We start from the raw sequence: 18,663 nt of genomic DNA on the forward strand, positions 1-18,663 counted from the left end.
CAGAGGGGGCTGGTCATGAGAGGGTCTGGAGAGGTCCAAGGAAGAGGTAACAGCAACTGCAAAGGTTCTAAGGAGAAAAGTCGCATAGTTTATTCACGGTACAGAAAAAGACCATTGTGATCATCAGAAAAATGGGTTTCTGTGGGGATTAAAAAGTTGATTCATGCAAAGTACTTAGTAAATGAAATGTCATGAGTATGCATATATGACAAGTATTAACTCAGTTGATACTCCCAGCCACCTTCTGAGGCAGATGTACTATTTTCCCCATACAATGGCTGAGAAAACTGAGGCACAGAGAAGTGAAACAACTTTTCGTATTGACAGAACTGGGACTCCAACTCCAGAGCCTGCTGTCTTCATCACTTTATCAGACTGAGCTCTGATATTGATTGAGGAAGCCCCTTTAGGCATATAATTGTAGCTCTTTTTCGTTATATAAATCGCAAATCTTAAAATTGTTAAGAAACAGGGGAAAGCATTAGGTCTGGCCCTCTGCCTCCAGAAAGCTAGGCCTTACGTCCCCATTTCACAGCTGAGACAACGTGGTGTGAAAAGATGGTAATGATTTGTGCAGAATCACACAACTGAGAAGTTGGAATAAAACCCAAAAGCCCCTTAGTCCAGTGGTACAGATATACTTATTGAATAAGTGCATGAGACAGTCACATCAGTGGATGAAGCCTTAATGGAAAAATTCAAGGAGGGAGTGAAGGGCAGTTTCATGGGATTGGCACATGGGAGGGTCCATTGGACCAGATACTGTCTAAGGATATGTTCATCATACTTTAAACATTGTAAGTAACATAGCCTATTTTTATAATAATAGCCTATTAGTATGATAATATAGCTTATTTTATATGTGAGGAAACTGAGATCTAGATAAGGGAACCAATTTGCTTAAAATCACTGAGCTATTTAAAAAATCAGGAAGAGGGGCTTCCCTGGTGGTGCAGTGGTTGAGGGTCCGTCTGCCGATGCAGGGGACACGGGTTCGTGCCCCGGTCAGGGAAGATCCCACATGCCGCGGAGCGACTGGGTCCGTGAGCCATGGCCGTTGAGCCTGCGCGTCCGGAGCCTGTGCTCCGCAACGGGAGAGGCCGCAGCAGTGAGAGGCCCGCGTATCAAAAAAAAAAAAAGAAAAGAAAAAGAAAAAAAAAATCAGGAAGAGAAGCTTGTCTCCTAGTCCAGTACTTTCCAACACTGAAATTCTATGGTTTGGTATCAGTCAGAGTCCAGGCAGAAAACACAAAGCCCACTTAAATGGGGCAATGGAGGGGAGTTTAATAAAGGGACTATTTGCAAAGATGTGGGCAGGGTTTCTGGACCCAGCGAGACTGCTGAAGCACCCAGTGCTAGCAAGAGTGAGCATTATCATTTTTAGACCAATGGTTACTGGAAGATGAAGAAAGCCATAGCTATCGCTCTAACTATCAGAGAGGCTTTGCAAGAGGACTCTGGCCTTTGGAAGAGGAATGCAGCTAATATCAATCCAATCCCCAGCAAAGAGGGAGCCCAGTGGGAAGCCAGAGGACAGGGAGTTCAGATAACGTTATTCATAGAGGCAGCCTCCCAGACCCACAGCAGAATGTAGAAGGATTGAAGGTGGCTCAACAGGCCACATGAAGATGTTTTCCAGATATTCCACATCTTGAAAGCTAGGGTTGGGGACCTACAAAATCAGTGGCAATTCTCAGAGTGAGTCACACTGCTCCTCTGGTAAGATTTGTTCCCAATTTCATGACATCTTGGAGGCTGACAACTGGCTTATAGGTGTATGTTGATATTGAGTAGATAATTGTAGAATTAATGAATATAACTAGCTATTTCATGAATGGCTTGAAAAACTAAAAATAGAACTACCATATGATCCACCAATTCCACTCCTGGGTGTATATCCAAAGTAAATTAAAACTCTAATTCGAAAAGATATATGCACCCCAGTGTTCATAGCAGCACCATTTACAATAACCAAGGCATGGAAGCAACCTCAGTGCCCATCAACAGAGGAATGGATAAAGAAAATGTAATATATAATATATATGTAATGTTATATAGATACATATATGTATATAAAGGAATATTATTCAGCCGTTAAAAAAAAGAATGAAATTTTGCCATCTGCAACACAAGGATGGACTTGGAGGATATCATGCTTAGTGAAATAAGTCAGACAGAGAAAAAAATACTGTATGTTTTCACTTATATGTGGAATCTAAACATTAAAACAAATGAACAAATACAACAAAACAGAAGCAGACACAGATGTAGAGAACAAACTAGTAGTTACCAATGGGGAGAGGGGTAGGGCACGATAGGGGAAGGGGATTAAAAGATACAAACTCTAGGTTTAAAATAAATAATATACAAAGATACAATGTACAACACAGGGAATATAGCCAATATTTTATAATAACTTATATGGAATGTAATCTATAAAAATATCAAGTCACTCTATAGTACACCTGAAACTAAAATGATGTTGTAGCTCAACTGTACTTAAGTTAAAAAAAAAAAGACACCTCTAGCTACTGTACTCTACATGAGCACAGATACTTTTTCTTTGAAAAATAAATGATGTCAGTTCTGTAGTTGTATCTCCTCATTGGATAATTCCAACTCATTCACTTTATCTCTCTGTGCCTCAGTTACTTTTTTCTAAAGTAATCATTTCCCTGTTTATTCAAAGGACATTATGGTGATAAAAAGGTTACTAGGTAACAGTCAGGAACTAATGCAAAAGATAAAATATTGAACACTTGACTATATGTGTATTTATATGCACGTTTTCATTTAAATTTACTTCATAATAACTTCTACCCAATACAATCTCAGTGCCCACATTCAATCAAAAGAATTGAATCACTAAATTAAAACTTCATCCAGGGGTTTTTGTTGTTGGTTTGAGCAGACATAAGAGGGCAAATGTGACAAGGTTATTGTGAGGCCAGACTACTCATAACTGATAAGCCACCATCAGCTTTTGCCTTGTGTAATTGCAAAACATAATTTCCTAACTTGACTTCAGATCTTTGGTAACAAATACAGCATAACATTTCAGCGTGTTTTGTTTTTCCTGGTAGCGTATTGATCGTGGAAAGTTTTAGATGCCTTTTTTGGCAGAGAAACCATCAGCATTTGACTGTTGGAGAATTTGTTTTCAAAAAGTGACGAACTGGGCTTCCCTGGTGGCGCAGTGGTTGAGAGTCCGCCTGCCGATGCACACACGGGTTCGTACCCCAATCCGGGTAGATCCCATATGCCGCGGAGCGGCTGGGCCCGTGAGCCATGGCCGCTGAGCCTGCGCGTCCAGAGCCCGTGCTCCGCAACGGGAGAGGCCCACGTATCGCAAAAAAAAAAAAAAAGTGACGAACTGACAACATCCTGCCAATTAAAAATACAACAGTAACCTCCAGGAAAAGAAGTTTAACCTTCTGAAAATTAATTAATCTCATGCTAACTCCTTGGTGACTTTGCTAAAAACTCTGACCTGGGCATGTAGTGAGGAAAATCTTTGGAGGAACAGAAGCATAAACTGTGAAGGTTTATAAACATAATTTGCAAGTAGAAAGCATGGTCCCTCAATTTCATCATATGTATGAGTTCCAAAAATGCTATTTTCAAATTCTCAGATGTTTTTATTTAGTTATCAAGCATCTAGCACTTACTCTGTGGTTGGTACAGTTCTAAGAGTTTTGCACAGTTTAACTCATTATATCCTCAAATTACTCCTTTAAGATGGACACTTCACTATTTCAGTTTTACAGACTAGGAAACTGAGGGATGAGAGGTTAATTAACTCACTTGAATCACATCATCAGTAAAGGGTGTGGTGGAAGAGAGAGGGGTTAACTCCAGAAATGGAGCTCCAGTGGTAAAGATCTGTACTTTACCAGATCTCTAGTTATGTTCATTGTTTTGGTCAGTTTTAGGGGGAAAAAAAAAGAAAACAAAAAACCAAGACAGTCTTTTTTTCCAATTATCTACTCTACATAGGGCACCCTCATGCAGCCCATATTGTCCAAAAAGATGTGGTAACCTCCTGAATGAGTTGTTTCCCCTCTCTGGACCTCAGTCTCACCATGTACAAATGAGAAGCACAGGTTGTGTTTCAAGTCTCCTTCCATATCTTGCACTGCGGGAGCCAGTGAGATGACATTTCTTACTTCTACCTGTGACAAATGGTGGATGTCTCAAAGCTAGCACGAAATTTCCTCCTTTCGTGGTACTTCATTACCCGTGAGAAGCAGGAAGTGGGAAAAGTTAAAAACTCCATTTAACCCAGATTCAATATTAATTGGCACCATCATTTACTTATAGTAATTAGAATGTTTGTCCCTTCCTTTTGCGTGGTCTTTTACAAGTCTTAGAATTCTTCCTCTTGAGTGTCTCATTTCATCCTCACATTTCATTCACATTCTCCTGGGAGAATGAAAGATCCTAGGAGTTAAAGTCTCCATTTAACAAACTAAAAACTGGAGAGATTAAGTGGCTTGTCCAAAGTTACATAGGTATTTAGTGACAAATAGAAAGGTATGCATTCTTTTTTTCTTTCATTTTTATTTTTATTATATTATTTATTTTTTTTGGCTGCATTGGGTCTTCGATGCTGTGCACGGGATTTCTCTAGTTGCGGTGAGCGGGGGCTACTCTTTGTTGCAGTGCGCGGGCTTCTCATTGCTGTGGCTTCTCTTGTTGCAGAGCACAGGCTCTAGGCGCATGGGCTTCAGTAGTTGTGACACGTGGGCCCAGTAGTTGTGACTCGTGGGCTCTAGAGCACAGGCTCAGTAGTTGTGGTGCAGGGGCTTAGTTGCTCTGCAGATGTGGGATCTTCCCAGACCAGGGATCGAACCCGTGTCCCCTGCATTGGCAGGCAGATTCTTAACCACTGTGCTACCAGGGAAGTCCCTGCATTCTTTTTTCTGGTCCATCATTTATCAACTGGGAGTCTTCATTAAATCATGAATGAGTCTTAGTACAGGAAAGCTGGAGGCGGGAGTCCCAGGGCAGCTGTTTCCTGTAGTCAGGTTTAGTAAATTTCATTTCGATGTGACAGACATTTATGGAGCACTAACTATTTGAAAAGTAATAGTGCCAGGAACAGGGGAACACTCTAAATCCCTTTCTGAAGGCTGACATTATACGGAAATAAACAAACATGTATAAAAATCATTCAGATGCAATGAATACAATTAAAATGCTGTGAGAGGCAATACTAGGGAGGTATTAGAGTCAAGAAGTTAAGAGTGATACCACTGGGACCAACTTATTTGGTTAAAATCTTGGTTCCATGACTGACTCGCTATAGAAATCTTAAGTAAGTTGCTTACCCTTTCTGAGTTTCATATTCCCATCTTCAAGGTGGAGGTAATAATAGTAAATATTACACATTTGATCAAAAGATTAAATGAGCACATGAAGTGTTTACAACAGTGACTGGCTAGTTAAGTGGTCAAAATAAATGCTGGCTGTTAATACTGTTAATCTGCCACTACCTGTGATGATCGTGACGGCTACACACACAGAGATAGGACTGAATCTCCCCCAGGTGCATTTCACAAAGAGGTGGTATTTCAGCAGGGCTCTTTGGAGAAGAACTATTTCACTGGAGGGAGAAAAAGCAAGAGGAAAATTCTAGTATTGAAAAGATCAAGGGTAAGATAGTCAGAGGAATGAGAAATAGGGAAGAGAGGCAGCCAGAAAAGGTGAGCTGGGACCAGAGTTTGAAGTTCCTTACAGCCAACCCAAGGCTGGACTTCACTCTGCAGTAAAGGGAGGAAATGTTGAGTCAGCCAAGATTTTTATTTATTTTTTTTTAATGTCAGCTTGGTTGAGTTATAATTGAACATCTAAAACTGCAAGATATTTAAAGTGTACATCGTAGTGATTTGATATTCACATATGTTGTGAGAGGGTTCCCTCCATTTAATTAATCAGCACATCCATCACCTTACACATTTATCTTCTTTTCGGTGAGAATAAGTTTTACTTTCTCAGAAAATTTCAATTATACAATACAGTGTTATCAACCATAATCAACATGTTTTACATTAGATCCTCAGACCTTATTCAGCTTATAGCTGAAAGTTTGTACCTTTTTACCAACCTCTCCCTATTTCCCCTACCCCCAGACCCTGGCAACCATCTTTTTCCTGTTTCTATGAGTTTGAATTTTTCAAATATTCCATATGTTAGTGGTACCACGCAGTGTTTGTCTCTGCCTGGCTCATTTCACTCGGCATAATGCCCTCAAAGTCCATCCATATTGTCACAAATGGCAGGATTTCCTTTTCTCTCAGGGCCGAAGAATATTTCATTGAGTATAGATACCACATCTTCTTTATCCATTCATCCATTGATGGACCCTTAAGCTGTTTCCATGTGTTGGCTATTGTGAATAGTGCTGCATTGAACATGGGAGTGCTAGTATCCCTTTGAGATCCTGTTTTCATTTCCTTTGGATATACACCCGGAAGTGGGATTGCTAGATCATGATGGGGCATGATTCTTTGCCTGGAAAAGGTTGTAAGATGGCTAAAGCCAGCCAATAGTCAAAGGAGCTGGACACAAATCCAACTTTAGAAGGGTTGCTGGTGAACTTGAAATCAGAGAAAAGAGTAGCAAAGGATAAGCATCATTTGAAGACAAGACAGAGACAAGTTCTCAAAACTGTCACCAAGAGCTAGTTGGGTATTAGTTTCTGAATCAAGGAGCCAACCAAACCTTGGAGTGAGAAAATGACACAAAAATAAATCAGAAAACAGGTAAATTGTTGAGGGAAGAGAAAAAAGAAAACAGGAAGATCAGTTGGAAAACTGCTTAAAAATCATATGCAAGAAATAACATAAACAGCTAACTCTTACTGGGCACAGCACGATTCTAAGCCTGAACAAATATTGTAAGTATGTCCTACAAACTTATGAGGAAAGCACAATTATAATCCCCACTTAGATAAGGGAACTAAACAAAGAAATTAAATCACTAACCCAAGATCTCACAATTACCAAGTGTCAAAGCAAGGATTTGACCTTGGACAGAGTGATGCCAGAGCTTGAGGTCTTCACCACTAGACCTACAGGAGAGGAAAAAGTCCTACATATAAAGGAACAGTGGTAGGAGGGAAAGGATGGATTTGAAACACACGGTGAAAGTGTAACTGCAAACACTGGGAAACAGTTGGTGGTATGAAGTGAAAAATAGGAAAAGGACAACACAGTTCTGCCAAAAGAATAATGGTGACAGTAGGCAAGATAAGAAACAGAGAAGATCATGAAAGTGGGTTAAGAAAAGATGACGATAGGTTTATTTTAGACACATTGGCTTAAAGTGTCTGAAGAACAAAAGCCATGCTTGAATAAAGCTTTATTGTTGATTGATGTATTTTTGTCAAGTTACCTATATGATGAAATCTTTTGCTTCCCACTTGATTTTTCCACTATTTTCCTTACTGTTAATTTGGAACAGAAGAGATAGAGTGATGACTACTTATAAGAAGCTACATAAAAGTTTAGATAAACAAAAATCTTCTCTTTTTGTCTTTTTTAATGAATGATTTCATGATCGGTCCCTCATGCAGTTTTTAATAGGAGTCATAAATACCTATTTTCCATTTGCATTGACCCAGAAGTAATATTTGGGCTAAACATGAGTCCAGGCAATGTTGGCTTCTGCTGGTTTCTTTAAGACACTAAAATGGGAGCCTAACACTTCAAGTGGACTCAATTTTACACTCCACCAGGTCTATAAAATATAGACCATGGCTATGTTATCTGCTTAGATTGCAAGGTTAAAGCTTAACTTTCTTAGTTTCAAATTGCCTTCTTGCCAGGGGATATAGAGCAGCAAGTGTGATGGGCAAAGTTTGTTTTACAGAAACACTGACCTCTCTTTGCTTGCAAGCTTTCAGAAAAAAAAACAAAAAGCAGAAAAACAAGTTCTGGAGATGTACTGACAGGGGAAACCTTATTCACCTCTTTGCAAAACACTCTCATTTGAGACTTTGGGTAGAACAACAGTTCCAACTATTACCTTGTAGTGTTCTCTGAATATGCTTGGAGGTAGATATATTGTCCAGTGAGTGCTCCTGAAGGTAATATAAATCACATTTAATTCATCTCAATGGCACTGTAAAATTTAGTTAATGCTTTAGATGAGCAGATGTTAGAGGGGTCAATGGCAACGTCATCATCATCATAGCAGAAAGCACGCATGTGGATTTTTATCACACACCATACGCTTTGCAAAATCCATACATTATTCCACTTAATCTTCAGTGTTTTTGTTAGTGCTGTTATTATCTGCATTTTACAGATGAGGAGACTGAGGATTTGAGATTTTAAGTGACTCACCCCAAATTCCATAGCTACGAAGCAGCAGAGCTGAGACTCAAGCCCATGTCTCTCAATATTCAAGGAGGTCAATGATGTACAGCTCAATCAAAGTGGACAACAGACAGTATACATGCTGCATAGAAGTTTCAGGAGGCCTCTCCACCGTGAAACCCATTGAGATGAGCCTTAAGGAGAAAAGAGAGAGGTTGATGAGGAAGAAAAGCAGATCCATGTGGAGGAGATAGTGTAAGCAGAAGGATTTAAGTTGACAATGCAGGCTTTGTTCAAAGAATAGAGAATTGTCCCAGATATTAGATCATAAGGTGTGTGGGAGGAAATGACAGGCAATAAAGCTACGCTATTGCCTCGAATTTCATTCCCAAAAAATGGTCCTTATTCTCGTGTCAACAGCAAACAGAAGAGTATAAAAGGTTCCAAAGGGAGCTGTGGTTTCAGTGGATCCCATGAACAATAATTGGTCAGCATTGAGTCTCTGCAAAAAGAAACAACTGAGCGCAATTTTTAGGGCAAGGGCTTTGACAACTGATGGAATTACCCTTTTTCAACTGCCTTGTACCTTGATTTAGCCATCTAAAATGGGCAAAATAACACTCACCCTGAAGGACTTTTAAATAACTAAATGATAATAATACTTTAAACACTACGTGCCAGGCTCTATTTTTACACGCTTTTAACACATTATTTCATTTCAACCTCTTGACAGTTCTTTGTCGAGTCCTATTTTTATGCCCCTTTCATGGATGAAGAAACTGAGGCATAGACTGACTAAGCACCATGCCCAAGGTCATACAGTTAACAAGAGTCAGAAAAGGGATTCACACTCAAGAAGTGTAGTAACAGAACCTTCACTCCTGAAGGTTCTAGAACAAAGCCTCACTAGGAAGTATGCAATAACTATTTGTAATCATAATTGTGGTCCTTTACTGATCAATACTGTATCAATATATTGATCAGTTGATAGATTGATATAATATATCAATATTGTATGTCAGTAAGTAATTGAAGCAATCTCTCAAAACAATTTTATGAGATTGAAACAAATTTTATCCTTAGTTAGAAATTTTTAAATGGAAGCTTGGAGAGGTCAAACTCATTTTCCAGTGTCAGAGTTGAGAAACAGACCCAGCAAAAAACAAAAATCTAGAGCTGCTGAATAATTTCCTAGAATGAGGAGTTCCAGGCACCATTCTGCTTTATCATGTGAAAGGTGACCCCAGATGTTACTGTAATTAATACTAATACAAATAGTAACAATAACACTGTGATTGAGCATTTACTATGTGCCAGGTACATGTATCTTCTTATTTAATCACTCTATGCTACAATACTGGGTACAATCTTATGCTCATTTCTATGGCATTGAACATATGGGAGCACTCAGGCATGGAATGTTTTACTAACTTATCCTAGTCACACAATAAATGTCCAGCTGACATTTGGACTACACAGTCTAACTTTCTCTGAACTAAGAAACTAGCTTAAACCTGGGAGAAACATAACAAAACCTAGATCACTGCTCAGTTTTCCTAGTACTCTGTTTTAAACATGGCCATGATGGATAACTGTTTTGTGGCAGAATATTACTGCCATCACTGATATTAGCTTGAACACATTTCCCTAATATATCACCAAAAATTTATCTCTAAACTGACGCAAATTGTTTTTAACTCCCAGGATAACGAATCCCATTTATATACCCTCTACCAAAGCAACATACAACACAGTAACATCTTATGAATCGGGCATTATATTTTGCATAAATAAAATTTCCAAATGTTTATTCCTTTACAGTAGATGTTATAAATGTAACATGTTTATGTAAGATGTAATTAATATAACATGTAAGATGTTATAAATGTAACATGTTTAATTAAGAATCTTTTAGAAACGTATCACCTGCAGCCTACCTTCTGAAATGGCATAAAATGAAGACAGCTTTTTTCCTAACTATTAAAGATGAGAATTTGCTCCCTGATTCTTTTATTGTTATTATTTGCTGTAATATGCTCAGGCTCCTTTTCAACTTTATGTCCCTTCTGTTGTTCTCAGGTAATCAGCTGTCACTAATAGACTTTACAGTCAGTAAACTTGGGTTTAAGTCCTGACTCTATAGCTGAGGTATAACATTCCTTCCAACAGTGATTTCCTCATCTATAAAAACTGGGTGACGTTACCTGTACACAGAGTAATCATGATGTTTAGCTATAGTAACGAAAGGGAAAATAACTTTGCTTACTACAAAGAGCCAGCCATCAGATGTCAGGTATTATTATGTGACTCAGGGACTGCTTCTAGTTGGTGGCCCTCCTTCAGCATCCCCACCTGCTCCTGAGGTGGGGTCAGAAGCTTATTAAAATATGAATGAAGTGAGGACGGGTCTGCTTATTGATTGTGACAGGACATTGCAACAGGCATTTGGCAAAGTGCTGCACTAGGAATCAAGGCCCAGTTCTGCCACTGATGTGCCCAATAGCTTTCGATTTACAACCACTAAATGTAAGACTGTGTATTTAAATGTGCATTTATAAAGTTAAGGGGCTGGATTAAAGGCCACTTTCAATTCTAACTCTATCTTCTGCTTAAAGCCCTTTTGCTACTAACTTGCTGATTCTTGGTTGGGCGTGTCATTTGTAGATAAGTAGGGCATCATCCTCCCTCACTTTCTATGGGAGATAGAACAGCAGAATAGTTAATTACATAAACCCTGGAACCAGTCTTTCCAGAGTTCATACCCTGGCTTTTCTTCTTTGTGACCATGGGCAAGTTATTGAATCTCTCTGTGCCAGTGTCTTCATCTATAGAACAGAATATAGAACCCAGAGTATGCTGATGGGGAGTTTATGAGTTAATGTATGTAAATGTATTTGTTCTTGCATAGAACAAATGCTGTAAAAAGTGGTTTGCTATTATTATTAGACTTTTAGGGCAAACAGGAGAAAGTCTATCAAGTTTCAAGAGAAACTCTTGTTAGGGCATTTTTAATTTCGTGAACTATTATGGGCTTTCTTCGTCTCTCTCCATGTTTCACTATGTTTAAAATTTTCTCTTTGATCAGGGTCCGTATCAGTTGTTGACTTTCCTGACTAAAATATTCATCTTTTTGGTCTGCCTTTAAGTGAAAGTTCAATCACACTTCTTGTTCCTTCTCCCCCAACCTCAGCATTTCTGTTGTAGATTTTCTCTCTGTGTATAATGACTGGCAACATAATTTTTATTTCCCCCATTTACCAAAAAGCCAGTTAGACCCTACCACCTATGAAATAATAGCTCCTATCATAAGGGGCTATTCATGAATGGTTGCAGTAATAATATGGTTCATGCTAATAGCAAGTATTCCAATAAGGCGATTATATTTTAAAACCTAAGCTTATGTGAAGAGTTACTTATGTTTATAAATAAGGTAGAGACAATCCATTCATAAGTGTTGTGAGAAATAGCTCCATCAATTTCCCTTTGAGCAGTTACATTTTATAAGTGATTGGATTCAATCACGAAATTGCAAAGCAGTTCAAATTCTCCTGGAATGGAAACTGCAATGTCATTGCCAGCAAACACCTCTAACAGAAGACATTCAAAATAGCTGGCCATTTTCAAAGTACTTTTCATCTTCCATTTGATATATGAATAGTAAATAGGATAAAGTACGAATTATAAAGGGCTTTTGGGGCCCTAATGTACTTCCAGGTCCAGAGTTGAGGAAACACATGTCTGACTAACAACAACTTGTGGGTACTCATTGTTCACAGTGGTCTGGGAAGTGCTAAGACTCCCGCAGTGCTTCGGATAGGTGTATGGCTTTCTGTTCATGGGCTGTGCGTGATTAGCTTGGAGTTAATCACTCATATACTCTTCTTGTGCACCCGAAAATAGCTCTTGACAGGAAGAGTCAAGAGGGCTCCCAGGCCTTCACATTCCTGAGATTAAGCATTTAAAGTTGGCAAAATGTAAACATTTTCCTCAGGTTTGAACTCTCCACCCAGAGAAGCCAAATGATAAAACAAAAAGACAAGTTGGTGTCAGATCTGAGCTCCCCTGCTATCAACTGTGTAGCTGTGTAAACTTGAGCAAATTCCTTAACTCTTGAAAATCAGTTTCCTCAGCTGATTATGATTCCAACCCCTTTGAGCATTGGGAAGGGTGGAACTAAGGAATGGAGTGCTCAAGGTATATGGCATCTTACCGATGCCTTTACAGGAGAAAGAAAGGAAAGAAAGAATTTACATAGGTGTCATGAACAATAGCTTTGGAAATTTCTCCCAGGCAGTATCTTCGTCTCAGTGTATCAAACTTGAATATTAAACAGGCAATAGCATCTCCTCCTTATTCCGGAAGTTCTTAGGAGTAGTTTCCAAAGCTATAGTCAAGAATCTTCCAGCATCTTTTAGTGGAAAGTCAAAACATGGAGCAAAATTAGTCAAAGCCTCTTCCAAATCCTGTCACTGGACTAAACTTCTAAATTTAATAATATGTGTCATTAGATGTAATCATCCTCTCTGTGATGTTATTGCCGTACATGTCAAGTCACTATGAAACCAATCTAATAAAGGGTAAACGTTGGGAGTAAAGACTCAGAGGGTATTTTTATAAATGAGATAAAGCAATATAAGTCAAGCCAGCTGAATTTTTTCTAGACAAATCAATCTCAGCTCAAATAGAATTTTAAAGTTACAGTTTTTATGATTTTTTACAATGAAAATAGATACATTTTTGTTTTGTTTTTTGTTTGTTTGCGGTACGCGGGCCTCTCACCATTGTGGCCTCTCCCGTTGCAGAGCACAGGCTCCGGACGCACAGGCCCAGCGGCCATGGCTCACGGGCCCAGCCGCTCCGCGGCATGTGGGATCCTCCCAGACCGGGGCACGAACCCGTGTCCCCCGCATCGGCAGGCGGACTCTCAACCACTGCGCCACCAGGGAAGCCCATGAATACGTTTTTTAAAGAAGAGTTATCCTGTACTGAGAAATGGACCTCTTGTAGATAGACCCACTATGATTGGGATTCTTCAAGTAGTGATTAATTGATTTCCCATTTTTTTAATTGAGCAATTTTAGTCTGCCAAATCAGATGCTGTTGGGCTGGGCTATCCAGTAGTCTGGCAGGTCCCAGGTAGAAGAATGTGGCAACAGTCTTACAACGTTCCCTGCTACGATAAGGCAAGGGCTCATCTCTGAACCAGCTTCTTGGAAGGAGTGACATTATTCTTCATAAACAGTTTTACTTTAACATCACAATCCTTGTTTACAAATGTGTGTCTTAGGAAGGCAGGCCTCACACTCATATTTGTAAAGCAAGATGTTCTGGGGGATATGGTTTGACCTCAGATAGAGTCAAATTTCCATAATTATGAATTGGGCTGCAATAGGCTTCCACTATATTTTAAGAGAAGTTGTGAGACATGAGAAAAAGAGGTCTGTTATTAAAACTCATACTGTTGATCCCAGGGGATTTGAATTCCAATTTCTAGCCCAAATGTGTCATGGCCTGAGGGGACTGTTAACTCAGACATAGGACATCCTTGGCCCTGAGAGACTGAAATCTAAGTAACAAAGAACAAAAAGAGACAGTCAGGAAAGCTCAAGGTTGTCTGGGTTTGGGAATTTGTCATCTGATTAAAAATAAATCTGTTAGAAGATACATGAATACTGCATACTAGTTGTAGGCAGTTTGTCTCAGGATGCAAAAGCAACATTGGAATTAGCAATCCTATTCCAATAGCAAGACGACTACATAGTTGTACCTTGGCAGAAGCCTGGAGATGATTCAACAGACCAGAGTGCTACCTGGTTCTGACTTTAATCCACTATGGAGAACAGTATGGAGGTTCCCTTGTATATATGTACCACATTTTCTTTATCCATTCCTCTGTCGATAGACATTTAGGTTGCTTCCATGTCTTGGCTATTGTAAATAGTGCTGCAGTGAACATTGGGGTGCATGTATCTTTTCGGTTTTCTCTGGATATATGCCCAGTAGTGGGATTGCTGTGTCATATGGTAGTTCTATTTTTAGTTTATTAAGGAACCTCCATACTGTTCTCCATAGTGGTTACACCAATTTACATTCCCACCAACAGTTTAGGACAGTTGCCTTTTCTCCACACCCTCTCCAGCATTTATCGTTTGTGGACTTTTTATAATGGCCATTCTGACTGGTGTGAGGTGATACCTCATTGTAGTTTAGGAATCTAATTTTTAAAAAATGATACAAATGAATTTATTTACAAAACAGAAACAGACTTACAGATGTCTAAAACAAACTTATGGTTACCAAAGGGGAAACATGGTGGGGAGGGATAAATCAGAAGCTTAGGATGAACATACACACACTACTATATATAAGACAGATAACCAACAAGGACATACCGTATAGCACAAGGAACTCTACTCAGTATTCTGTGATAACCTATAAGAGAAAAGAATTTTAAAAAGAATGAATATATGTATATGTATAACTGAATCATTTTGCTGTACACCTGAAACTAACACAACATTGTAAATCAACTATACTCCAGTAAAATTAAAATTTTAAAAAATTCAAATAAAAAGTTGGACTTTAGGGTGCTAGAGACAGCTGTCTGCTTCATTACTAACTAGTCATCTGAACTTGAACAATTTACTTAGACTCTCTCTCTCCAAGCCTCAGTCTTCTCATCTATAAAATAGGGATGATAGGATGCTATAAAGATTAAATGATATGATTGGCTAGACTACCCAGTGCTCACTGGGCTCACTGTGAACAGCAAGACCTGTTTTTACTGGAGTTGTATGTCTTTTGAATATAGGTGCATATATTAGTCAGCTCGGGCTGCCATGACAAAATGCCACCGACTGGGTGGTTTAAACAACAGAAATTTGTTTCTCACTGTTCTGGAGGCTGGAAGTCTAAAATCAAGATGCCAGCTGGGTTGGTTTCTCCTGAGGCCTCCCTCCCTGGTTTGCAGGTGGCTGCCTTCTTGCTGTGTCCTCACACGGCCTTTCATCTGTGCCTGTGTATCCCTGGCATCTCTCGCTCTCTTCTTATAAAGACACCATTTGTATTACATTAGGGTCCCACCGTTATGACTTCATTGAACTTTAATTATCTTCTTAAAGGTCACATCTCCAAATCCAGTCATATTGGAGGTTACGCCTTCAACATACAAATTTTAGGGGGGCATAATTCAACCCATAACAAGCCCAGAAGTCAGACTGCAGTAGATTAAAAAGAGAACAGGAGGTAGGAAATGGACCCAGTGGATACAGTCAACTTTTCTGAGACATTTGACAGTGCAGGAGAGGAGAGAAAAATATTATTTTTATCATTGTTATTTCTGTCAATATTGAGAGAGAGTTTGGCAAAGTAGAAAAAACATAAGGTTCGGCATCAAAGACTTGGGTATAAATTCTACCTCTGTCTTTTCTCCTGTGTAACACCTGGTCACTCATTTCTTCACCAATGTGAGACTCAGATTCCCCATATGTAAACAAATGGATAATTCTACCTCATTGCGGAGTTATTGTGAGGATTAGAATGATATCAGTAGAGCACCTAGCCCATCTCTTGGCATATAATGAACTTAATGAATGTTAAGCTCTCTATTAAAAACCCCCCAGAGTGCATGCTTTTAAATGGTGGCTGAGTCACACTGTGAAGTTCCCAGTCCTATGAGGAATCATGCTGTGCTCTCCACAGAGCTTGCCTCCCACATCAGCATCTTGATTGGGTTAGGTGATGTTGCTTTTATAACTTATCATATGCTGGTGATTGTGGATGATTTCAGGTGTGTTTTTAGAGCTTGTCAGCCTTCTAGAAATAGAAACAGCCCTTTGGCAGGTAGGAGTCATTAAGAAGTAAGGTATCAGTCAGCTAGGAAAACAAAGAGTCTGCAGGCAGACTCTTCAAGTGTGGTGCTTTGAATACTGAACGTGATGCTCGTCCTACCACACATGCTTAACTCAGTTACACTGACCCTTCAGCCCTGGTTCTTTTGTCTCAGTCTCATCATCTACAGGCCTGAGCCAGCGGGAGGAAGAAACCTTGTTGATAGTGTGGTTTTGACTGCTCTGTTGTTACAAAGGCTGAGAAGTTAATGTGCTATTTTGTTTCTTTCCAGTGGAAAGGTCATTAGGTTTAGAGGAGGTTATACTATGATTGAAAGATTGCTCAGATAATCTGATTAAAATTTCCTCTACTTTTGCCCATGCTGTGTTTCTCAGAACAATGCATAGAGAATACTGTGATTCCAAAGAAAGCATTCAAGGTCCACCAACTGTCCACAAACCCCAGTTTGAGAAATAATTTTCTAGAGGGCAGCTAAGGTTCAAGGGGCTCCAAGGGGATTGAAACTTCAGCGGCAACATCATTTGTTAATTGATTCACTTATTCATCCATCCCCCAAATAATTTTTGAGGAACTCTGGGGTATTAGACTCTATGTTAGGTCCAGAGGATATACAGATCTGTTAAGACGTTGCTCCTGTCCTCATGGCACTCACAATGAAGAAGACAGACATGAACAGATCATAAATGTAATTAGTGTTTTACATGCTATATGAGAGGTAGGTAAGATGTGAGAACTCTGACCAGGGCCCCATCAGTTCTGCATGGTGGAATAATTGGAAAGCCTTCAGAAAGAAGGCAGTAATATTTAAATGGGATTAGAAAAGATATATATATTTCAATTGGAGGAAAAAGGAAAGAGGAATATTTTTTGTTTTGTTTTGTTTTGTTTTTCTTTTTGCGGTACGCGGGCCTCTCACTGTTGTGGCCTCTCCCGTTGCGGAGCAACAGGCTCCGGACGTGCAGGCTCAGCGGCCATGGCTCACGGGCGCAGGCACTCCACGACATGTGGGATCTTCCCAGACTGGGGCACGAACCCGTGTCCCCTGCATCGGCAGGTGGACTCTCAACCACTGCGCCACCAGGGAAGCCCAAGAGGAATATTTTAAGTTGAGGAAATTATACTGTAAATGATTCAAAAGATGCTTTCATCAAGACATTTTCAAGAAAGCAGAGTCTTTCCATCTGTTATTGTCTATTTATATTAGGTCTATTCCGTGGCATGTATTTCTGCATTGACAACTGCAATAACTTCAACACAGACCAATGCACTGGATCAACAGAAATTTTATGGAGGACCATCTTCCTACATCCTCTCAAGCTCAGGACCCAGAGTAGAATCAACCCATCCAATCCAGAGAACAAAAAAGAAAATTGGAAAAAACCCATTTTAGCTTTTAAAATTTTCCCCATAAAACCCAGCCTGAGGTCAGTTTGTTAATGCCTAGCTGCCTTTTCTCAGCTACTTTTAGGCCTGTGCAAATTCTTTAGGTACACACTGCGCTTAGTTCCTCATCAATTTTATCCTTGTCAGCTCAGACTTTATTCTTGGCCTGCCCATCTTTTCATAGACTTTTATTTTTCTTATCCCCCCATCACTATTCTGCAGCTTTTTCATATCATTGTTCCAAAATAAACTATTATAATATGCAAAGTACAAAACAAATATTTGCTTTTATCTCCTCTTCCTCACTTTGACAAACACAACCTTTCCAAGTATTTATTTCATTGCCATTAGTGGTCTTTTGTAAACTGCTTGAGGGCAGTAATTAAGACACACCAAGATTAGGGTTCCACTGACTTTCTTTTCCCTGATAAGTGAGAGCTCTGGCCCCTCACTAACATCAGAGTGTCAGGGCAGTAAGTAGGCACAGATGTTAATGAGAGGCAGCATCATTAATTATCAAAAATTATGGGACTTTTGTAGTCAAAAATGTCTAAATTTCCAACTAACACATGAGCCATGGAATCAGGAGTGCGTGGCCCTGAGACCAGTTGATGAGAAGATGTTCTGAGCCTCAGCTGTCTGAGTTGGGAATCTGTAGCTAAGAGTAAGGAATATAATGGAGAGAAGCCATGGCTTCAGTACTGGCCCTGGATGTGAGGAGTTCCTTAGCTGAGGTGTGGACTGGACCATCGCAGGAAGAATCTCTTAGGTCTCCATTGGGCCCCACTGCAAAGCAGCTGAAGTTACTTAAGGATGCTATACTTTGAGACCTGGGCACCCAGATCCTAATATATCCCAATACCTCCCGACTTGCATTCTACAGGACCCTAGCGCACAGATGAAGATGTTAGCAGAGGTTACTTGTGGGGAAAAAGAGTTCAGTGGACAAATGCCATTTGGGGTCAATGGGTTAAACAAAGTTAAACAGAATTCTTTGTTGCAAATCCTCTCAAAACCTTTATATTCCAGTGTTTTGCTCCCAAACTACATTAAACTTAACAGAATTTACCAAATTTACATGGATACAAAAGTCTTTTTTTGTGTAGAG

The 18,663-nt window shown here is 39.5% G+C and overlaps 1 protein-coding gene across 2 annotated transcripts in view; it reads left to right on the forward strand.

Moving 5' to 3' along the window:
* KCNIP4 (potassium voltage-gated channel interacting protein 4) overlaps positions 1 to 18,663 on the forward strand; it is a gene marked incomplete at its 5' end in the record, with an annotated part of 525,330 nt that overhangs the window by 398,511 nt on the left and 108,156 nt on the right. The window lies entirely within an intron of this gene.

This window comes from Grampus griseus (assembly GCF_964374135.1).
Source record: "Grampus griseus genome assembly, chromosome: 4".
In the NCBI taxonomy this organism is placed as follows: Eukaryota; Metazoa; Chordata; class Mammalia; order Artiodactyla; family Delphinidae; genus Grampus; species Grampus griseus.